At 38.1% G+C, this 25,202-nt stretch overlaps 1 long non-coding RNA gene across 1 annotated transcript in view; it reads left to right on the top strand.

Annotated features, from left to right (window-relative positions):
- The first annotated feature begins 22,167 nt into the window (after positions 1–22,167).
- The window catches only part of LOC123650843, a 43,161-nt gene continuing 40,126 nt past the window's right edge, over positions 22,168–25,202 (top strand). Inside the window, exon 1 of the long non-coding RNA XR_006739500.1 lies at positions 22,168–22,270. This is a non-coding gene — a long non-coding RNA (uncharacterized LOC123650843). The remainder of the gene's footprint in view (positions 22,271–25,202) is intronic.

Here is a 25,202-nt window from a genome sequence, read left to right as displayed (position 1 = left end):
CCTCATTAAATTTCACCCATTGTCAGATTGGTATTTAGCCCAACACTCAAGGAGACCTCTATGCAGATTTCTGGAGCTCTTTGTGTAGCTTCTTCCTCTCTGGTATTCTGTCCCCTAAGTTCTGCCTCAGCCTCCCAGAACTCAGTCTCTTTCTTCTTTTCAATGAAGTTCTGTTTGAGAGCCGTCTCTTTGTGCTATAGCCCAGAAATTTCCCCTAGGCAGAAAGCCTGGGTGATTATAGGGTTCAAGGCATTTGTTTCCTACACAGTCCAGCACCACCTGTTTTCTCATGTTTGAAAACCGTTGTTTCACATTTTCCTAACTTTCTGGGTTTTTGTTGTTGTTGTTGTTTTTTTATGTCAGGAGGGCAAGTCCCATAGTAGTTACCACATCTTCAACTTTTTATATAATATTTTCTTTGTGATTTTTTTCCATTATACAAAATAATAGAAAAATTATATTTCTTTCAGAAATATGATAGCCCTTTAAAGAAATGAGAGGAGGGTTTGGTAGTAACAGTGGAGAAGGGATGAATTTAAGAGATACTGCAATAGAACAAGTAGTAGGATCTGGTCATTGCAAGTGTGTGTGTGTGTGTGTGTGTGTGTGTGTGTGTATGCGCGCGCATGCACGCACATGTACAAAAATAATGAGAAGTTAAAGATGACCTAAGGTTATAATAAAAATGTCAGTGACAGTGAGAATAAGGCTTTTGGCTAAATGGGAAAATGTCCTGGTCTTCAGGCAATGTCATTTAATTTTTGTTTACAATTTGAGAAGACAAAGGTACATATCTGAAGAAGACATGACAATATTAAGGAAGTAACACTATATGAATACATAAAAAGTACTGAACTGGGAACCATAAATTCTGCATTCTAGTTCCTATTCTATCAATTGCAAACTCTGCAGCCTGCAGCCTGTCTGAGCCTTAGTTTCTTTGTTCAATGGGAGAAATATCTGTCATACATACCTTCCAGGAGAAGCTCAAATAAAATAATACACGTGAAAGTGCATTGTAAACCGCCTTGTACCATACAGAGGTAAGATATTACTATATGTCTGTTGTTATTTTGCCAAGTAAATATCGAGATACAGAGGGTCAGAGGTAAGATATGACTATATGTCTGTTATTATTTTGCCTAGTAAATATCGAGATACAGAGAGTCAGAGTAAAGCTTCCAAAGCCAGACAGTTGTAATCGTGGAGGCTTCCTGAAGAAGGTGTCATTAAAGATGGAAACAATAACTAGGTGGGAAGGAACAGGTATGGAAACCACCATAAATAAAACTTTAGATGCAGAAACAAGCTCTCTTTTTATGTTGTCCCCTGGGATAGTTTATCCTCTTTCCCACAATGAGTAGCTGACTGACACTTTGAGGAAATTAGAGCAGAGACTTTAAAGGCTGGAGAGGGAAGATTAGTGGTGTGCTGGGGGAGAGGTGAGGACACTGGCCGAGAAGGAGCTAAGAGAGATGACTGGAGAGAGAGATAGAAAGATGTGGGAGGGCAAAGTGGCTTATCACCACTGCTTTTTGGCTGGAGTCGTGGTGGGTGGTAATTATAAAAATAATGCCTACTAATTATAAAAATTCATGCACAATAGAAGGTAATATCCTCTGTTTTTTTCACCACTCCTAACAATTTGGTGCATTTCCTTACCTGCTTTTCCCTATACATACAATACATATATAATACAAAGATCTCCTCTTCCATGCAGATGACTTCCCATCTCCTCTTCAGTATCTTTCTTCTCTCAAAAGTTCCAAGTCTGTATTTCCTACTACCTGCTGGGTGTCTCTTCCTTTATCTCTTACCCATCACCACTCATATGGACTTGTTCACAACCAGGGTCAATCATTTGTCTCAAAGCTTCCTTCTGCAAGCTTTCCAATTTTTATCAATGGCCAAAATACACCCAAAATCATGTGTCAAAACATTGGCTTTATCCTTGACTTTTCTCTCTCACTAACATCCAGGTTGATTGGTTCTTCTCACATGATATCTTTCTCCTCCATCCCATCTTTTCACTCTATTTTTGCCACCTAGACCATGATAAACATCCTGCCATGAATCTGTCCTTGCTCCAGTTCATCTCCTCACAGCTGCCACACCAACCTTTATAAATGCTATTTACAGCTTAATCTTCTTTTCCTCCTTAACATAGAATTCCTCACCCTCTTGCTTACCACTGTTCCAGTTTCTCAACCTGGAAGTTATACCCCTCATAGTATGGCACCAAATTGTCTTCCCAAGCTCATCTTCATGACTTTCCTACACTCCTTTTCTATTCCAGCCCAAATAATTTAATTATTGTTCTCTGAAAACACCTTGCACTTGCTGACTCCTGGGTGTTTGCTCGAGCCACTATCTCAATCTGAAATTTTGATCCCATGTTTTACACTTGTCCAAGAACTTTTCTTCCCATGTGAAAACGCAGTCAAGCCCTATCTTCTTCAAGAAGCATTTTCTGACCACCTCCACTGTCCATGGTATTGCTCCTTCCAAAACCTGAGGCCACTGGTTATTGATAGACTGGATTGGTATTTACATATTATCTCTTTGGCCTCCCATGTGCAGGGACTATACCTTTTTCCTCTGTTTACCTTTAGTGTTTGGCACAGGGCCTGGACATCAGAGATGTTCAAAAGCTTTTATGTAAAACGATCATGCTGAGGTATAGGTTGAAGGTTTGGAGGCAAAGAAGATAAAGTTTACGGGAAAGATAAGGGAGGTGTTGTGGGAATAGGTAAGGGATAAAATTGTGGTTGAAGGAGAGGTGAAAGTGAGTTTGGGGACTAAGATCCTAGAAGAGGGATAAGAGTATGAGATTGCATGAAGATCGCTGTCTTACATGTCATTGATAGGGCCTGGGTTAGAGCATTCATCTGGACATGGTCATGAGGGTTTTTGGGTGATGGCCCAGATGGGTCTCAGGCTAGGGAAAATTAGGTGGAGTTGGCCTTCCCAGCCCTACCAAGGCAGGCAACCACCTCCTCTGCCTCAGTCCAGCTCCCTTGGTCTGGCAGCCGCTGCACTCAGGTCCCTTGCCCTGGCAGGCCTGCTCCCATTCCCTCCCCTGGCCTGTGCCTGGCGAGGAAGGGACCGTCAGCCCACATTCCATGCACCAGGCTCCAGCCCCAGCCACACTTGCCTCCTTTCCCTTCCCTAGCCTTGGTCATGCTGTTGCCACCTCTGTGTGACTTCTGAAGCTTTTACATGAGCTTCCAGGGGTTGGGTGGTGTCAGGAGTGAGGCCACTGTGGCTGGGCGAGGAGGAAGACCCTCTGGGTCCCTGCTAGTTTTTCTGGAATTTGCTTTCCCTCTCCTCTCTTCCCTCTAGAAGGGGCTTCTCAATTGGAACTGGAGAATGCATGTCTGTCCTGTCTTGCCACTTGGGGGCTGCTGGGTGGACTGGGAACAAGGGCCCCGACCCTGCCGCCAGCCCCTCAGCCTGTCCTCCCTTTAAGCTTCGTGCCCCTTGGATGCTCTAAAATTTGCTCGTTTGTTCCTGGACTGGCCATGAAGTGAGGAGATGGTTATTTAAAGAGAATTCCCTATTTATTTGACAAAAAAAAAATCCAGTTAATATATTAATGTGAAATAAACCCTGTTTGCACCTTGAAAAAAAAAAGACAGGCAACCAATGAATTATTTAATTTAACTCTTGTAGAGGTTCAAGGAAGCCCATGCTGTAAGGCCTAGTTGCTTGTTTCACAGAAAAAGAAGGCTAAAAACAGGGAAAATTTTTGTTTGTTTACTGGATTCATTTTATTTATTTTTTTCCAAATATACTTTTTTATTTTAGTATTACTTAGATTCTGTTTTTTTCCATTTTAAAGGTATAATTTACACATAGTAAAAGTCACTCTTTTTAGTGTACAGTTCTGTGAGTTTTGATAAATATATACTCATGAAATTACTACTATAATTGAAATATAGAAGACCCCAAGACCCCAAAGACACCCTCAGACCCCATGAAGTCAACCCCTCCCCTTTTTCCTAGCCCTTGGCAACTGCTAATCTGTTTACTGTCCCTATATTTCTGCCTTTTCCAGATTGTCATATAAATAGAATCATAGAGTATGTAGATTTTTGTGTCTAGTTTTCTTCATTTAGCATAATATATCTGGGATTCCCACAGATTTTTGCATGTATCAGTAGTTTGTTTCTTTTTTATTGCTGAATAGTGTTCTGTTATATTGATGGACCTCAGTTTGCATAAACATTCACCCACTGAGGGATATTTGGGTTGCTTCTAGTTTTTTATCAATTATGAATAAAGGCTAGGTTTATTAGTGAACAGGCTTTTGTGTGAACATAAAATTTCATTTCTCTATGGTAAATATCCATGAATGATATTGCTGAGTCATATAAGAAGTGCATGTTTAATCTTATGAGACACTGTCAAACCATATTCCAGGGTGGCTGTTATCATTTTGGATTCCCATCATCAAATCATGAAAAGTTCCAGCTGCTCTTCATGCTCACCAGCATTTGGCATTGCCATTATTTTTAAAAATGTCTATTATAATAGGAATGTAGTGGTCTTTCATTGTGGTTTTCATGTAAATTTCCATAATGACTAATGATGCTGAGCTTCTTTCCATGTGCTTATTTGCCATCAATATATCTTCTTTAAGTAATTGTCTCTTCAAATCCTTAGCCATTTATTGAGTTCTTTGTTTTCATATTGTTGAGTTTTAGGAATTCTTTTTTTTAAATTCAGGAATAACTCATATACTACAAAATTCACCCTTTTAATTTACAATCCAGTGGGTTTTATTATATTCACAAAGTTGTATAACCATCTTCATTGTCTAATTTCAAAACCTTTTCATCACCTCAACAAGAAACCCCTTATCCATTAGCAGTCACCCCAGCCCCTGACAGCCACTATTCTAATTTTTACCTGTATAGATTTGCCTATTCTGGATGTTATATAAATGAAATCATACAGTATGTAGCACGTTGTGTCTGTTTTCATTCCCCTTACTATAATGTTTTCATGGTTCAGACATGTTGTAGTGTGTGTGAGGACATCTTCCTTTCCATGGCTGAATAATATTCCATTGTATGGGTGCATCATATTTTGCTTATCCACTCATAAGTTAATGAGCATTTGGGTTGTTTCTACTTTTTAATTATTATAAAGAATGCTGCTATGATCATTCATGTACAAGTTTTTATGTGGACATGTATTTTCATTTCTCTTGCATATACCTAGGAGTGGAATTGCTGAATCACGTGGATTTGGTTTTTTTAAAAAGTGTTTATTGAGCACATACTATGTACCAGACACTGAGAATACAGACCTTTTTTTTCCCCCTCAGGGAGTTTCTAGTGTAGTAGAGGAAACAAAGACAAAAAATAAATGCAGCAGTGTGCTACAATGGAGAAATAATCCTGTATAGGGTATCGTGGGGCACAGAGCAGGGAGAGATAGGTTCACCTTGGGGAGAAAGACAAAGGCTTCTCAGGGAGGCAACTGAGCTGAGTCTTTCCATCTGAGTGGCATCTTCCAGGCTGATGGAAAAAGAGGAAGATTAGGCAGAGGGTGGGCATTCTGGGCAAATAGGCAGCAAGAGTTGCAGGGAGCTGGTGAAATCTTGGGGGAAGTTCATGAGTTTGGGGCTAGGAAGAGATAAGTGATGTGTTTGCAAAGAAAACAGGAGACCCATGAGGAGACTTCTTTGGTGTGCTGGTGAGAGATGGTAGGGCCTGCAGCAAGGCAGGGGCAGCAGGAATAGGGATGGGGGAGAGAAAAAGAGATGCAAAGAAAGTGGAATTGTCAGGACTCTGTTATTCACTTGGTGGCTACAGGAAAAGAAAGAGGAAGAGAAGAATGTAAGAGAGGGCAAAAGAAAGAGAGAGAAAGAGGGAGAGATAGATCACATGTTAATTACTTCCTGGGTCTTGGCTGGGGCAACTAGGTATGTGATGGTGTCACTTACTGAGATGTGGGACACATAAGCAGTGGAAGGGTTGAGAAATGTGATAAACTCAGTTTTTGACAAATCAAGTTTGAGGTGCTTCTGGGAATTAAAGAAGAGCTCCTCATGGCCCACTTAACTGGCCAGTACTTTGCATATGAGAAAATGCTGATGTCTGAGAAAGGTCAAAGGAATCTGTGTTAGAGGAGCCATAAGCAAGTGCAATCAATTCAAAATCAGTTATTAAATATTCACTATGTGCCAGACACAGTGTGACCCATGCTAATCCCCAAGGGGGCAGGGACTCTATCTGACTTGTTCACATGTGCATCCCAGTGCCTAGTACAGTGATTGATACACAGTGGACAGTTACTAATACTTGCTGAATGGCGGATAGTGCATGAATGAATGTAATGGGAATGGGAATACAGCAATGAGAATCTTCTGAATCCCTCCCTTTGGGAGCTAGTTGTCTGATTGGGGAGTCAAATGCATAGATAGTCAGTGTCGAAACAGCACATTACATACTTGAATAGAGGTTGGATGTAAGGGCTTCAAGGGATTCAGGGGAAAGAGGGAGTGACTTAGCCCTTGCGCCCAGACTTTTAAGGACATATACAAGTTTTCTAGGCAAAGAGAAAAAGACAGTGCAGGAAAGAGGAATAGACCATATGAAAGTTTTGAGGAGTGTAAGTGTGTGGCATGGTTCTCAGGATAACAAAATGTTTCATACAGCAGTACTCCACATGGCAATCATAATGCCTGCCATCTCCTTATAACAAAATCCGCCCTATCCACAGCCCTTGCTGAGAGGATGCTCTGAGTATACTTGCTTTATACAAAATGAAACTGCTACCCAGCCACAGGTCACTACGTGCCCAAAGATAGACAAATCATAAGCTTTCTAGCAGTTTAAGAGGTGTACTTAGGTGGGACCACTGCCCAGAGAAAGGAAGAGGGTCAGTTTCTCACTATGGCTCTGTGTGTGTGTGTGTGTGTGTGTGTGTGTGTGTGTGTGTGTGTGTGTGTGTTGGTTTGGAAAATACAGAGAAAATCAGGCAGTTATCAATAGGAGCAAAGATGGAGAGAAGCCAGAAGGGCCATGATGGCCGTGGGGAATAGAAGTTACAGAGAAGGAGAAGCTACATGGTACAGAAAAGACATGCTGAGCAGAGGGAGAAGAAGTTGTTTTTCAGGTTGAGGAACAGATGGACTCAGAGATCTGCCCATTAATCACGTGTACACATTATCAAAACCCATTAACCATGTTATAATATTTGCTTTCAACCATCAAATATGTATTAAAGAATTCATTAGGAGTGGAATAGTCTATTATATTTACCTAGATATTTAAATTTTTTCTTGTTCTTGCTTCACTCGTGTTGTTCCTTCTCACATCGTTTCTCTTCTGCCTGAAGAACTTCCTTTAGAAATAATTTTGGAGTATATCTGCTGGCAATGGATTCTCTTATTTATTTATTTTTAATCTCAGAATGTCTTTATCTTGCCTTCATTCCTCAAGGATATTTTTACTGGATATAGAATTCTTAGTTGATAGTTATTTTATTTTTTAAAAAATCATCCATTCATTTATTTTTTGAAGTTTCCTATAATTTATGTACTTAAAAATTTTCTACTTGTATATATTTATGGTGTACAAGTGCTATTTTGCTGCACTGGTATATTGCATTGTGGAGAGGTTAGGGCCTCCAGTGCATCCATCACTGGAGCAACACACATTGTACCCATCAAACAACCTGCTATTATCCAACCCCTCCCAGCCACCCACCCCTTTGCATCTCCATCGTCTATCATTCCACACTCTGATTCCTTGTGTATACATTATTGAGTTTTCACTTATCAGTGAGAACAGGCAGTATTTGTCTTTCTGTGTCTGAGTTTTTCACTTAAGATAATAGTCTCCAGTTCCATCCATGTTGCTGCAAAAGACATAATTTTATTTTATTCTTTTTTACATCTAAATGTATTCCATAATATATATAAACCACATTTTCTTTATCCAATCCTCCATTGGTGAGCACTCAGGTTGATTTCATATCTTTGCTATTGTGAGTGGTGCTGCAATATTAATAAATGTACAGGTATAGGTATCTTTTTTTTTCAATGTCAATTTTATTTTATTTTATTTTTTATTTCAGCTTATTATGGGGGTACAAAAGTTCAGGTTATATATATTGCCCATGTCCCGCCCATCCCCCCGAGACAGAGCTTCAGGCGTGTCCATTCCCCAGACAGTGCGCCTGGCACTCACCATGTAGTTATACCTCCATCCCCTCCCCCCACCCCCCACCTCCCTGAGTCAGCACCTTCAAGCATGACCATTCCCCAGAGGGTGCGCAACGCACTCATCATGTAGGCATACACCCATCCCCTACCCCCACCCCCCGCTTCAGTCTGATATCCAATTGGTATCATTCCCCAATGTGCATTTAGGTGATGATCAGGGAAACCAATTTTCTGGTGAGTACATGTGATGCTTGTTTTTCCATCCTTGGGATACTTCACTTAATATAATGGGTTCCAACTCTCTCCAAGAGAACCAAAGAGATGCCATATCACTGTTATTTCTTATAGCTGAGTAATACTCCATGGTATACATATACCACGATTTACTAATCCATTCATGAATTGATGGGCATTTGGGTTGTTTCCACATCTTTGCAATTGTGAATAAATATTAATAAATATTAATAAATGTGCAGGTATAGGTATCTTTTTAACATACTGATTTTTTCCTTTGGGTAGAAGTGAGATTGCTGTATCAAATGGTAGTTCTATTTTCAGTTCTTTGAGGAATCTCCATATTGTATTCCATAGAGGTTGCACTAATTTATGATCCCACCAACAGTGTAAGACTCTTTTCTCCACATCCTCACCAACATCTGTTTTTTTTTTCATAATAGCCATTCTGATTGGTGTAAGATGATTCTCATTGTGGTTTTGATTGGCATTTCTCTGATGATTAGTGATGTTGGACATTTTTGCATATGCTCATTGGCCTTCTTGTTTGTCTTCTTTTGAAAATACCTATTCAGTACTTAACCCACTTTTTACAGGCATTATTTGGTGATTTTGTGTGTGTGTGTTCAGTTGTTTGAGTTCATCATAAATTCTGGTTATTAGTTCCCTGTTGGATGTATAGTTTGCAAATCTTTTCTCCCATCCTGTAGGTTTTCCATTCACTCTGTTGATTATTTCTTTGTATTTTAATTGTCTCATCTGTCTATTTGTGCTTTTTGTTGCATTTGTTTTTGAGGCCTTAGTTATGAATTATTTGCCTAGACCAATCAATATCCAGAAGAGTTTTTCCTAGGCTTTCTTCTGCTATTTTTATAGTTTCAGGTTCTTACATTCAAATCTTTAATCCATCTTGAGTTGATTTTTATTTATGGTGAGAGAGAGGGGTCAAGTTTCATTCTTCTGCATGTGACAATCCAATTTTCCCAGCACCATTTATTGAAAAGGATGTCCTTTTCCAAGTATATGTTCTTGTCAACTTTGTAAAAGATCAGGTGGCTGTAAGTATGTGGCTTTATTTCTGGTTTCTGTATTCTGTTCTGTTGATCTAAGATTGTGTCTGTTTTTACACCAGTACCTTGCTGTTTTGGTTACTATAGCCTTGTTATATACTTTGAGGTCAGGTCAGGCAATGTGATGTCTCTAGCTTTGTTCTTTTTGCTCAAGATTGCTTTGACTATTTAGGCTTTCTTTTGGTTTGATGTGAACTTAGACAAAAGTAAACTGTTTTAATTTTTCTTTTTATTGTTGAGATGGGGTCTCGATATCTTGCACAGGCTGGTCTTAAACTCCTGGCCTCAAGGGATCCTCCCACTTTTTCCATTCTACTAATCTATATCTTTTCAGGGGGGCATTTAACCCATTTATATTCAAGGTTAATATTGATATGTGAGGCTTTATTCTTGTCATATTTGTTAATTGTTTTATAAATTCTTTGTTTCTTTCTTTTCCTGTCTTTTTGTCTTTGTGATTTGATGAAATTCTCTCATGTTGCCTTTTGATTCCTTTCTCTTCCTTCTTTGTGTGATTGTTTTATAAGACCTGTGAGTTTTATATTTTCATGTGTTTTTGCGATGGTGAGTATTAACCTCTCGTTTCCATGTTCAAGACCCCTTTGAGCAATTCCTGCAGGGCCAGTCTAGTGGTCACAAATTCCTTCAGCATTTGCTTGTCTGGGGAGACTTTATTTCTCCTTTATTTATAAATCTTATTCTGGCAGAACAGAAAATTCTTGGCTGACAGTTTTTTCTTCTTTCAGCACTTTGAAAATACCATCCCATTCTCTTCTGGCCTTTAAGGCTTCTAATGAGAGGTCTGCTGTTAGTCTGATGGGGTTTCCTTTATAGGTGACTTGATGCTTTTCTCTTGGTAATTTAAAAATTCATTCTTTCACTTTTACTTTAGACATTCTGATTATAATGTATAATTTTGAAGTCGTTTTTGCAATGTATTTGCCTGGGGATCACTGGGCCTCCTGTAGCTAGATGACTAACTCTCTTGCTAGACTTGGAAAGTTTTTATTGATTATTACCTTGAATAGGTTTTCTAAATTTTGGATTTCTCTCCCCTCTGCCTGAATACTGATAATAGACATGCTCAGTCTTTATATGTAGTCCCACACGTCCTAAAGGCTTTGTTCATTCTTTTTTCCTTATTTTTATCTGATTGGATTATTTCAACAGACCTGTCCTCAAGTTCTGAGATTCTTTCTTCTGGTTGGTCTAGTCTATTATTGATGCCTTGGAATGTGTTTTGTGTTTCCTTCGATGAATTTTTCAGCTGCAGCATTTCTCTTTTTTTCCAAACAAGCTACAAGAGTTTATTAATCAAAAGAAGAGCTGTATTTGTGCAAATTTTAACATTCTTCTATCATCACAGTTAGAAATTGAATTTTAAATTGCAAAATTTTTATAATGACACAAATGTTAAACAAATACTTCAATATGATAGTATTTTGCTACACATTATCAAAAAGAATTTTGGAAAGGCTTGAGCCTTTAAAGAACTTTTTTGTATACCAAATGATGTGTCCCACAATAATCCTGAACTTTTTTTTCTTTCCTTCCTTCCTTCCTTTTTTTTTTTTTTTTCACACAGTCTCTCTCTTTTGCCCAGGCTAGAGTGCAATGGCATCATAATCGCTCACTGCAACCTGAAATTCCTGAGCTCAAGGGATCCTCCTACTTCAGCCTCCTGAGTAACTGGGATTACAGGCACAGGCCACCATGCCTGGCAAATTTTTCTATTTTTTTTTTTAAGTTTTAGAATACTACAGGGATACAAATGTTTTGATTACATGAATTGCTTTTGTACAGTATGAGTCAAAGTTATAAGTGTGCCCATCACCCAGAGAGCATGCATTGTACCTGTTAAGTATGAATTTACCCATACCTCCTAACTCCTCTCACATGCTTGATTTCTGTTGAGTTTTACTTCCATATGTGCACAGACGTGTTGATCAATTAGTTCAACACTCACAAACACAATTTCCTCAGCATTTGCTAATCATCAGAGAAATGTAAATCAAAACCACAATGAGACATGATCTTACACTGATCAGAATGGCTATTATGAAAAAAAAATAGCAGATGTTGGCGAGGATGTGGAGAAAAGGGAACACTTTTACACTGTTGATGGGACCATAAATTAGTGCAACCTCTATGGAAAATAATAGGGAGATTCCTCAAACTATAAACAATAATAATTTATTAAACTATTAGTTTAATATTGAGTACATCTAGTGTTTATTTTTCCATTCTTGTGATAATTCACTTAGAAGAATGGTCTCCAGTTCCATCTAGGTTGTTCCAAAAGGTATTAGTTCACCATTCTTCTTTATTTTATTTTATTTTATTTTTATTTATTTTTATTTTTTTATTTTTTGAGACAGAGTCTCCTTCTTTTGCCCGGGCTAGAGTGCCATCGTGTCAGCCTAGCTCATAGCAACCTCAAACTCCTGGGCTCAAACGATCCTCCTGCCTCAGCCTCCCAAGTAGCTGGGACTACAGGTATGTGCCACCATGCCCGGCTAATTTTTTTCTATATATTTTTAGTTGTCCAGCTAATTTCTTTCTATTTTTAGTAGAGACGGGGTCTTGCTCTTGCTCAGGCTGGTCTCAAACTCCTAAGCTCAAACGATTCTCCTGCCTCGGCCTCCCAGAGTGCAAGGATTACAGGAGTGAGCCACCGCACCCGGCCTCACCATTCTTCTTTACTACTGAGTAGTACTCCATGGTATACTCTGACCACATTTTATTAATCCACTTACATATTGATGGCACTTGGGTGGAGTCCACATCTTTGCGATTGTGAATTGTGCTGCAGTAAGCATTCGGGTGGAAATGTCTTCTTCATAAAAGGATGATTTTTCCTTTGGGTAAACGTCCAATAGTAGGATTGCTGGATTAGAAGGTGAGTATACTTTTAGTTCTCAGAGTTACCTCCATACTACTTTCCATAGAGGTTGTACTAATTTGAGGTCCCACCAACAGTGTATAAGTGTTTCTTTCTCTCTGCATTCACATCAGCATCTGTTGTTTTGGGATTTTTTCATAATAGCCATTCTCACTGGAGTTAGGGGCTATCTCATTCTGGTTTTGATTTGCATTTCTCTGATGATTAGAGATGCTGAACATTTTTCGTGTGTTTTTTTTTTGGCCATTAGTCTATCTTCTTTTGAAAAGCTTCTGTTCATGTCTTTTACCTACTTTTTACTGGGATTGTTTGACTTTTTTTCTTGCCAGTTTGCTTGAATTCTTTCTAGATTCTGGTTCTTAGCCCTTTACAGACGTGTAGCATGCAAATATTTTTTCCCACTCTGTAGGTTGTAGGTTGTGTATTCGTTCTGTTGTTTCCTTGGCTGTGAAGAAGGTTTTTAATTTAATCAGTCCCCATTTATTTATATTTTTCTGACTGTGATTGCCTTTGGGATCTCCTTCATAAATTCTTTGCTTAGGCTGATAACTATAAGAGTTTTCCCAGCATTTCCTTCTGAATTCTTATGGTTTCATGCTTAAGTCTGTTATTTATCATGGAGTAATTTTTGTGAGTGGTGAGAGGTGTGGATGCTGTTTCAGTCTTCTATGTGTGGCTATCCAAGTTTCTCAGCACAATTTATTGAATAGGGATTCTTTTCTGCAGTGTATGTTTTTGTCTGCTTTGTCAAAGATCTGATGGCAATATGAGGATGGTTTTATATCTGGGTTCTCTGTTCTAATCCATTGGTCTAGGTCTCTGTTTTTGTGCCAGTACCATGCTGTTTGGGTTACTATATCTTTGTAGTATAGCTTGAAGTCTGGTAAAGTGATGCCTCCCAATTTGTTCTTTTTGCTTAAGGTTGACTTGGCTATTTGAAGTCTTTTCTGATTCCATAGGAAACATAGAATTATTTTTTCTAGATCTGTGAAAAATGACGTTGGTATTTTAATGGGCATTACATTGAACTGTAAATCACTTTGGGTAGTATAGACATTTTAACAATGTTGATTCTGCAAAGCCATGTGAATGATGCTTTTCCATTTGTTTGTGCCCTCTGCGATTTCCTTCATCACTGTTTTGTAGTTCTCCCTGTAGAGGTCCTTCCCCTCTTCGGTTAAATATGCTCCTAGGTATTATATTTTCTTTATTGTTATTTTGAAAGATATTAAGTCTTTGATTTGATTCTCAGCTTGACTGTTTTTGGTGTATATGAATGCTACTGATTTGTGTATATTGATTTTGTAACCTGAGACTTTGCTGAATTTATTTATCAATTCCAGGAGTCTCCTGGCAGAATCTTTGGGGTTTTCTAGGTACAAGATCATGTTGTCAGCAAAGAGCAATAGTTTGACTTCTTCTTTCCCCATTTGGGTATGTCCACAACGGCTTCCTCACTACCCAAGTCTGGGACTGAGACCTCTTCCCTGCATCTCCCTGCACCACTCTTATGTCCGGTGGCCACCTCGTCCAGCTCACCTATCTAAGCTGCCAGTGCACAATCCCATGAAATGCCTCCAGGCAGAAAGCTCACAAATTGCAGCAGCCCCACTCTCAGCAGGGGGCTTGGCCTGAATGTGCATCTGCCATTGAGAAGCAGCTTCTTGATTTCAGAGTGGTCTTGCTTTGCAATGGGGAGGGGGAGGGGCCATGGCTACCAGCCAGCCCAAGCTAAAATTACTTTCTCTGATGCCATGAATGGAGGAGGTGCAGAGGAGGAAGTGTCTAGGTGTAAGAAAGCCAGCACCTGTAGCAGGGAAGTGGTCTTGTCCTAAGTGTGCTTAGGAGAGCTTGGTCTCCTCCATTTCTCCCAAGTGTGTGGCAGCTACAGCTGAGTCACCTCATACTCAGCCCAAGGGTGAGGTGCAGCACAGCATTAAACTCTCAAAATGGTGCTGGCTGTGGGCCTGTGACCAGGGAGGGTGCGGCCCCTCACAGGCAAGCAGCATGGAGAAGAAGCTGGGAGGAGTGTGGTCCACTGGAATCTCAGTCTCATAGCTGCCCATTCCAGTGCAGTGGCTACTGTCCTAGGTATGTGTTGGAGAGCCTGGTTTCCCTATCCCTCCTTGGCCAGGAGGTGGATGCAACTGTGTCACCCCAGACTTGCCTCAAGAACGGGTTCAGACTCCCAAAACGGCACCTTGGGAACTGCAACCAGAGAGGGTGGGCCCTGTCCCAGGCAAGCAGTGTGGGCAAGATGCTGTGGGGAGTGCAGCTGACTCACATCTCAGTCTCAACAGAAGCCTGCATCAGGGTGGTGGGGACCTCCCCGGGGGTTCTGGGAGTGCCCAGTCTCCCCTCTCCCTCCTCAGAGCACTGCAGTGGCAGCAGCTGCATCTGTGGATCTTTGGTCTCTAGGTTCTCAGAAGGGGGCCCAGCTCAAGCTGCTCTAGGCTCAGATGCCTGTGGGATTCCATGTGAGTTCCCCTTCTGGGACAATGTCTCTGTGCAATCTCTAGGCAGCTCCCTATGTTAGCCCGAGGCCTGTGTGGGTTGAGGGGTTTCCCCATAGCCAAGATTATAAAAGCCTTTTTTAGAGTGTGGAGACTTGGGGGTTTCTCTATTATTGTTTACCTGTATACAGGAATTTCTCCCAGCTCTCAACCAGTCCTTGGCTGTGCAAGCTGCCTTGAACTCTCTGCTCACTTACCTTTGGTGCTTCCTCTCACTGCTTTGGTAACTCCTACTATTCTTTCCTAGATGATCTATTCAAATATGAATATCTACTTACTATTCTGCTTCCCCTGCATGAAAGAGGCACAAACTACCTGGTCTAGTTGGCCATCTTGATCCCATCTCTGATAGTTATTTTCTTTCAGGACTTCAAAAAATATTATTCTGCTTTCTTCTGGCCTCCATTGTGTCTGATGAGAACTCTGTGGTAGTTTGAATTGTTTCTTTATAGGAAATGCATTGCCTTTCTCTGCCTGTTTGCAAGATTTTTTTTCTTTCTCTTTAGCTTTTAATAGTTTGATTGTGATACACCTGAGTGAGGATTTTTTTTTAAATCCTGTTGGTGATATGCTAAGATTTTTGAATCTGTAGATCTATGTCTTTTATGAAAGTTAAGAAGTTGTAAGCCATTATTTCTTTAAAAACTTTTTTTTCTGCACCGTACTCTTTCTTCTCCTTTTTTGACTCTAATGAGATGAATGTTAGACCTTTTGGTACTATCCTACATGTCTTTGAGGCTCTATTTACTTTTTTTTTTTTTTTTTGAGACAGAGTCTCACTCTGTTGCCCGGGCTAGAGTGAGTGCCGTGGCGTCAGCCTAGCTCACAGCAACCTCAAACTCCTGGGCTTAAGCGATCCTACTGCCTCAGCCTCCCGAGTAGCTGGGACTACAGGCATGCGCCACCATGCCCGGCTAATTTTTTGCTACATATATTTTTAGTTGGCCAGATAATTTCTTTCTATTTTTAGTAGAGACGGGGTCTCACTCAGGCTGGTCTTGAACTCCTGACCTTGAGCGATCCACCCGCCTCGGTCTCCCAGAGGGCTAGGATTACAGGCGTGAGCCACCGCGCCTGGCCGAGGCTCTATTTACTTTTTAAAATCTTTTTTTTTCTATATGTTATTCAAATTTCATAGTTTCTATTGAACTATCTTCAAATTCACTGACTCTGTTCTTTGTCATTTCCATTTGCCATTGAGCTTATGCAGCGAGTTTAAAAATTTTTTAACTTATTTTATTTTCCATTTTGAAACATTCATTTGGTTCTTCTTTATATTTTGTTTATTTCCTGAGATTTTCTATCTTTTCATGGTGTTTGCCCTTACTTATTGGAGTATTGTGTAATTGTTCCTGGGCAGTTTTTGTCAAATAATTCCAACATCTGTGCCATTTTCACATTGATACCTATTGTCTCTTCCCATGTGTGTTGAGATTTTCCTGTCTGCATATAATGAGTAATTTTGGATGTATCTTGAATATTTTGAATATTATGTTATGAGACAATTTCATTTAAATCCTATGGAGGATGGTGGTATTTTTGTTTTATTAAGCAATTGACGTGGTTGAGTTCAGGCTACAAGTTCCAATAAGTCTTCTGTTGTATTTTCAAGGCCAATTCTATTTTCCAGGCCATTGCAATGCTATTTGGCTCTGTCCTATGCATGTGCCCCCCAGTGGCCAGTATGGGACCTGGGTGGTGGCCTAACATATAATTCAGTTCTTAGTCTTTGGCAGTCTGCTTGTGATCTGATCCTTTTGTGTGCAGTTCAGATGTGAGGCTCAGATCTTACAAACAATATTTTGGGGTTACATTCCTGAGCTTCTCTCTCTCTTTGATGTCCTCAGTGCTTTCTAGCTCCCTGGCATTTTCCCCTTTTTGTTCCTCCAGGCAGAAATTTGGGGCATAATTGACCCTATTCTGATGGACACTTCTTGCAACTGTACCCTCATCCAGGGTCAAGTTCCAAGAGGCCAAAGATAGGTAAAAAAGCTATGGCCCCACCCTTTTAGGACCACACCTCTTGTGATTGGAGAGGAAGATTCCCCTTCTTCATATTTATATGTGCCTATGGGTCCCCACTGCCGTTGTCATTTCCAGGAGACCCCTTTTCCACTCCCCGAGTGAGAACTGAGGGTCTTCCCTAGTGCTCTCTGTCTCTGCTGACCTGCAGTTTTGGGTTTTAGGCTGCCTTGAAGTCAGCCTAGGAGTTACTGGAGGGAAAAAATAGTAAACTCACTGCTAGTTTTCCTTCTGGTCTTTTCCACCAACCTACCTCTACTACTACTTTTCAGAGTCCTCAAAGAGCTATTCCATGCATTTTGTCCAGGTCTTTATAGCTGCACTTAGTGGGATAAGGAACCAGAACATCTGCCTTTTAAAAATACTAGAAATTGTAAAGCATAATTATTTTAACCAGGCAATATTGGCTTTGGTTTCCTTATATATTATCACATTCTTGCATCTCAAATAGTTTTTATGGTATTACTTTCCTTCTTTTTTGGAGCATATTCTCAAAAGTTTATTTAAGGAAGTTCTTTAGAAGAAAATTTTCGTTCTCTCTCTCTCTTTTTTTTTTTGGAGCTATCCTTGTGAGTCTGAAACTCATTTTTTTTTTTTTTTTGAGACAGAGTCTCACTTTGTTGCCTGGGCTAGAGTGAGTGCCGTGGCGTCAGCCTAGCTCACAGCAACCTCAAACTCCTGGGCTTAAGCGATCCTCCTGCCTCAGCCTCCCGAGTAGCTGGGACTACAGGCATGCGCCACCATGCCCGGCTAATTTTTTCTATATATATTTTTAGTTGTCCAGATAATTTATTTCTATTTTTAGTAGAGATGGTGTCTCACTCTTGCTCAGGCTGGTCTTGAACTCCTGACCTCGAGCAATCCACCTGCCTCGGCCTCCCAGAGGGCTAGGATTACAGGGGTGAGCCACTGCGCCCAGCCTCATTTTTTTTTTTTTAATTTGAAAACACCTTTATTTGAGTTTTGCTGGGCTCACATTTCTTGGTTGACCAATAATTTCTTTCAGTACACCAAAGACCTGATTCTGTTATGTTCTGGCTTCTGTTGTTTTTAGTGAGACTTTTGTTGTTATGCTAACTCTTGTTCCTTTGTAGCTGATCTTCCTTTTGTTTCCATCTGTGTTCCAGATCTCTTTTATCTATGATGTTCTGAAGTTTCACTCTGATATGCCTAGTTATGGATTTATGTTAATTTTTTTCTGCTTGGGATATACTGATCTATGGGTTTTGATGTTTCATTTGTTCTGGAATGTTTTAAACCAATATCACTTTAAATATTTCCTTTTGTTTGTTATCACTATAATTGCCTTCTGAAACTCCACTCATTTCTATATGATACCTTCTCATTTTATCCTTCATGCCTCTAAATCTCTCTTTTATATTTTGCATATCCTGGTCTTTCTTTGTCATATTCTGGATATATCCTTTTGCAAATTCTCTAATTCATTCTTCAGTTGTTCCAAATCTGTTTAAGCCATCCCTTAAGATTTTAATTTCAACAATCCTATTTTTTCTTGTTTCTAGAATATGCTTTTTCTTAATCTATTTGTTTAATCCAGATCACTTCTTTTTATATGCTTTTATTTGTAATACAACTCTTTTTTTCTCCTTAAGCTTTTAAGATATCTCTATCTATCTCCTTATCTGTATGAAATATATTCTGTATTTGTCACTTATAATAGCTTTAGTCCTTTGGTATCTAAATCTGCTTTTTCTTGCTGCTTCTGACTTTTACTCGTAGAGCCTTGCTTCCTTGTGTGTTTGATAATATTTCTGAACTCACTGCTTGATCTTAAAATATTGGAGGAGTTTTCTTCCAGAAAATATTTGTTTCAGCTTCTGGGGTAGTTAGGAAGTGCTCCTAATGTAAGATCACCTTATCTTTCCTTTGAGTGTATTAGCTCAGATTCAGGAGTCTGTGTTCATCTTCCCCAACTTGCTACTATTCCAAGGTTAATTATTCTTCACAACATTGTTTCTCTAGGACTTTGGTCTTTTTGCATCACTGCCTTTCCTGGCTGCTTGTCCCCACAGGCTGAAAACCTGCCTCTCTTTCTCCTCACCGCTCTAACTCCCTGCTACACGTGTAAAAAGAACCATTTAGAATTCCTGGAAATGAAATTTATACTCACTGAAAATAAAAACAGTATACAGGGTAAATTCTAGCCTGGAAACAATCTATTTTCTTAGAAAATTATCACTCAATGAAAGTTTTTATATCTATTTGCATAGCATTGAGCAAAGTAAGTCATTTATGGTATTTTAAATGTTCTTTATTTCCCTCCATTATTTATTGTTTTGTGTATTTGCATTTTCTCACTTTTGATTAAGCTAATAAATTGTTTGCCTTTTTTAAAAAGCCTTTTGGATTTATATATTAACTCTGTTTCTCTTTCCTGTTTTCTAATTTATTATAATATTTTTCTTTATTCCTGTTTTCAGCTTTCCTTTTGTTTATTTTGTTGTTCTCTTTCTAACTTTTTGTTTAAGATGCTTACTTGATTTTATATTGAAATATGTATTTAAGGTGATATCCCCCTGAGTATTACTTTAGTTGTATCCCATAGGTTCTGGTATATATTCTTTACATAATTATTATTATTCTTTTCCAATTGCTTAGTATTGGTTTAAATTTCTTTTTTGACCCAAGAGTTTTATTTTAAACTTGTAGATAGAGAGGATTCTTTGATTTTTAAAGTCTAGTTTGAGGTCGGGCATGGTGGCTCACACTGGTAATCTCAGAACTTTGGGAGGCTGAAGTGGCAGGATCCCTCGAGGCCAGGTGTTTGAGACAAGCCTGGGCAATATAGCAAGACCCCATTTCCAAAAATAAAAATAAAAATTAGCTGGCAATGGTGGTGAGCTCCTGTAGTTTCAGCAACTCAGGAGGTTGAGGAAGGAGGATCACCTGAACTCAGGAGTTGGAGGCATCAGTGAGCTATGACTATGTCACTGCACTCCAGCAGCCTGGCCAACAGAGTGAGTCACTGTCTCTAAAAATAAATAAATCAATCAATAGATAGATAAATAAATTCTAGTTTGTTGTAATGCAATAGAGAATGTTTTCTGTATTATTTCTGTTTTGAGAGGAGTTTATTGAAGTTTCTTTAAAGTCTTAAATATGAATTTTAATGAATATTACTGAGCACTTGAAAGGATGGTGTATTCTTTACTTTCAGGATGCAAGATTTGATATATATCAGGAAGATTTACTTTGTTAGTTATATTGTTTAAGTCCACTTATTGTTAGTTGATCTGTGTTAGATGTAGACAAGTAAATTAAAGCTTCTTTTATTAGCATGTTTCTATTTACTTCTCCTGGCTTATCTTGTAATTTCTGGTTTATGAAGGTACTACTATGTTATTTAGTGCATCAATACTTATAATTGTTATATTTTCACTGCCTATCTACCTTTCAGCTTTATAAAGTTACTTTGATTTTTTGGCTCAAATTCCACCTTGGCTATTATTAAAACCATGACTCTGCTTAAAAATTTTTTTGTTGTGTATCCTTGTCAATCTTTTTGTTTTTTAGAATAAACTTTCTTTTAAGAATGGTTTAGATTTACATAAAAATTGTGATGGTCGTACTGAGAGTTTTCATGTACTCCACACCTAGTTTTTTTTATTATTAACATCTTATATTAGTATGGTACATTTATAACTGTTAATGAACCCATATTGATACATTATTATTATTAACTAAAGTCCATACTTTATGGACTAAAACTAAGTAAACTTTTTACTTAGTTTTTACCTAATGTCCTTTTTCTATTCCAGGATTCCATCCAAGATACCACATCACATTTAGTCATTATGTCTCCTTAGGCTGCTCTTGTCCATGAGAGTTTCTCACATTTTCCTTGTCTGTGATAACCTTGACAGTTTTGAGGAGTATTGCTCAGGTATTTTGCAGGATGCCCCCCTATTGGGATTTGTCTGATGTTTTTTCCCATGTTTAGATGTCAGCTGTGGGATTTTTGGAGGAAGACCACAGACATAAAGGTCATTCTCATCACATCATAACAAAGGTACATAGTACCAACATGACTTGTCACTATTAGTGTTCACCTGGCTGAAGTAGTGTTTGTCAGCTTTCTCCACTGTAGAGTTACTTTCCCCTACTTTCTATATTTTGCTGTTTGGTAGGAAGTCACTATGAACAGCTCACACTTAACGGGTGGAGAGTTATGCTCCACCTTCTTCAGAGCAGAGTATCTGCATAAATAACTTAGAATTCTGCATGGGAAATTGCTGTCTTCTCCCTCATTTATTTATTTATTTGATCATTTATTTGCATCAGTATAGACTCATGGATATTTATTTTATATTTTGAGTTATAAATATTACTTTATTTAATGTATTGCTCAAATTGTTCTAGCTTTGGCCATTGGGATCATGTTCAGTATGTTCCTGTATCCCTTAGAAATACCCCGATCACTTTGGTTTTGTGTTTGTAGGTATGCATGTGTGAATGAGCATTTCCTTACCTTCTGCCATTACAAGATACTCTAGGCTCATCTAGTATCATGTCTGTCCATTTCTAGAATCAGCCACTTCCCTAAGAAGACTTGGTTCTTTTTATTGGAGAATAGTATTAAAAATCCAGGTCTGGGCATTAGATGTGTTTGTTGCTACAGAAGTTTCATTACATCTAGGACAGTGCAACGATATACATTTGTGTATACAAACTCATATATATATATGTAAATACACATATCTATAAATATTTCTATATGTAATCATCTGTATCAAAAAGCTAAACATGAGCTTATACTGATATCTCAAACTCTATTCCATGAGCACCAATCCTTTTATTTTTAGCCTTTCTGATTAATTTTATTCTAGGTATGTCTCTTTTATGCAGCATAAGAGTATTTTTTTTAGCCAATAGAAATATATTTTCTAGTAATTGGTAAGATAAATTTATTTATTGTCATATATATTTGTCCCTGGTTCTGTCATATGACTTTGTTAACATATAAATCTTAATTTCATATGTTTATATATCTCTTTACCTATTTATACACACACATACACAGATATTTAAACTTTTTCATTATGTGGCCTGCTTGCTTTTCTTTTTTATTGTAGTTTTATATTCAGGAAGGTTTATATTTTTATCCTAGCAGTTACCAGCATAATTTTATCTTGATTAATTCAAACAATAGTTATTAGGTCCTTACTTTTTTTTTGTACTGTCATTTTTAAAATTTTTTTTTAAATTTATTTTTTTCATTTCAGCATATTATGGGGGTACAAATGTTTAGGTTACATATATTGCCTTTGCCCTGCCGGAGTCAGAGCTTCAAGTATGCCCGTCCCTCAGATGGTCGCACCGCATCCATTAGGTATGAATATACTCATCCCCTCCTCCCCCCTCCCATCTGCCCGACACCCGATGAATGTTATTACTATATGTACATTTAGGTGTTGATCAGTTAAAACCGATTTGATGGTGAGTACATGTGGTACTTGTTTTTCCATTCTTGGGATACTTCATTTAGTAGAATGGGTTCCAGCTCTATCCAGGATAATACAAGAAGTGCTAGATCACCATTGTTTTCTGTGGCTGTGTAGAACTCCATGGTATACATATACCACATTTTATTAATTCACTCATGTACTGATGAGCACTTGGGTTGTTTCCACATTTTGCAATTGTGAATTGTGCTGCTATAAACATGCTAATGTAGATGTCTTTTTTATAGAATGTATTTTTTTCCTTTGGGTAGATGCCCAGTAATGGGATTGCTAGATCAAATGGTAGTTCTACTTATAGCTCTTTGAGATATCTCCATATTACTTTCCATAGAGGTTGTACTAGTTTGCAGTCTCACCACCAGTGTATGAGTGTTCCTATCTCTCCACATTCACACCAACATTTATTGTTTTAGTTCCTTATTTTGAGCAAGATTAGCTTGTATACTATTCCTCTTACATTTCTCCACCACCCAACTTTAGCCAATATAAACTTTCTTAATGTTTGTTTTTTTCTGTTAAATATGCTTATACTTTTACTACTTGAGGCTTTTTGAACTTTCCAACTTTTCTCACTGTTCTCTCATTTTATTTGTTATGTAATTTCCACATTATCAAAACATAGAATATTTACAGCTTATTATGTTACTCTTAGCCCCTCCATTGTTTTCCTCTTAGTTCTGCAATAAATATGTATTTAAGCTTACCACCAGTCCTTTTGACAGAGTTTCTCTTGGTTGGCTAGAATTTGTCCTCTGGTAGTTTCCACAAAAAGAACTAATGAGAACAATATTCCTTCAGTTCTTATTTGTTCAAAAACTATTGGTAACCCTTATACAAGAAGTGCAATATGGCTGGGTATAAAATGCTTGGCTTACTCCTCTTTGTTTTATTGAATATCTTTTATTGTTGCTTAGTGTATTCAGGCCTGGACTGTTGGTGTGGAGAAGTATGAGTGACTTGATCTTTTGGTCCAGTTGTCCAAAGGATTCTTTTTCTTTTTAAATTTTTTATAGAGATAGAGTCTTGCTATCTTGCTCAGGCTGGTCTCCACCTCCTGGGCTCATGCAATCCTCCTGCCTTGGTCTCCCAAAGTGCTGGTATTATAGGCATGAGCCATTGTGCCAGTGGTCCAAAGCATTCTTATTTTTATCTTTAAAGTCAGAGAATACTATGAACAACTATACACTCACATACTGGAATATCTAGAGAAAATGGATAAATTCACGGAAACATACACCCTCCTAATATTGAACTGGGAAGAATTAGAAATACTGAACAGACCAATAATGGGTAGTGAGATAGAATCAGTAATAAAAAAAAATATACCAACACAAAAAAGCCCAGAACCAGATGGGTTTATAGCCAAATTATACAAAACATACACAGAAGAACTAGTACCAATCTTCTTGAAACTCTTCCAAAAAATCAAAGAAGGGAGAATTCCCCCTAAATCATTCTAGGAAGCCACTATCACCTTGATACCAAAACCAGACAAGGACACAACAAAAAAATAAAACCACAGACCAATATCCCTTATAAACATAGACACAAAAATCTTCAAAAAAAATTAGCAAAACCAAATCCAACAGCACATCAAAAAGATAATACACTATGATGAAGTGGATTTTATCCAGGGATGCAAGGATGGTTCAACATATGCAAATAAATAAATGTGATTCATCACATAAACAGAATAAAGACATAAACCATATGATTATCTCAATAGATGCAGAAAAGGCATTTGATAAAATTCAGCATCCCTTCAGGATAAAACCCCAACAAACTAGGCATAGAAGGAACATACCTCAAAATAATAAAAGCCATATATGACAAACCCACAGCCAACATCATACTGAATGGGGAAAAGTTGAAAGCAATCCCTCCAAGAACTGGGACAAGACAAGGATGCCCACTCACCATTCAACACAGTGCTGGAATTACTAGCCAAAGCAATCAGGCAAGGGAAAGAAATAAAAGGTATCCATATTGGAAGAGAAAATAAAATTATGTCTGTTCATTGATGATAGGATATTATGCCTAGAAAACCCTGAAGACTCCTCAAAAAACCCTTGTATTTGATAAATATATTCAGTAAAATCTCAGGATGCAAAATCAATGTACAGAAATCAGTAGCATTTCTATGCACCAATAACAATCATGTTAAGAACCAAATCAAGAAGGTCATCCCATTTATAATAGCTAAATACAAACAAACAAACAAACAAAAAACCTTGAAATATATTTAACCAAGGAGGTGAAAGATCTCTACAAGGAAAACTATAAAACACTAAGAAAAGACATTGTAGATGACACAGATAGAAAACATCCCATGTTCATGGATCAGAAGAATTAATATTGTTAAAATACCCATATTTCCCAAAGCAATTACAGATTCAATGTAATCCCTATCAAAATACCAATGTCATTCTTCATAGAATTACAATAAAAAAAATAATTCTAAAATTCATATGGTAACAAAAAAAGCCCAAATAACCAAAGCAATTCTAAGGAAAAAGAACTAAGTTGGAGACATCATATTACCTGACCTCAAATTATACTACAAGGCTATAGTGACCAAAAACAGCATGGTATTGATATAAAAATAGACACATAGATCAATGGAACAGAATGGAAAGCCTAGAAAAAACCCCACACATCTGTAGCCAACTTGTCTTTGAAAAAGTCAGCAAAAACATATACTGGGGAAAGGATAACCTTTTCACTAAGTGGTGCTGGGAAAAAATGGTTTTGCCATATGCAGAAGAGTAAAATAGACCCCTATCTCTCACCACATATGAA

The sequence above is a fragment of the Lemur catta genome, chromosome 15, assembly GCF_020740605.2.
Source record: "Lemur catta isolate mLemCat1 chromosome 15, mLemCat1.pri, whole genome shotgun sequence".
NCBI classification, from domain to species: Eukaryota; Metazoa; Chordata; class Mammalia; order Primates; family Lemuridae; genus Lemur; species Lemur catta.
Note: the sequence above shows the minus strand (reverse complement) of the source record. Positions and strands in the feature narration are given on the sequence as shown.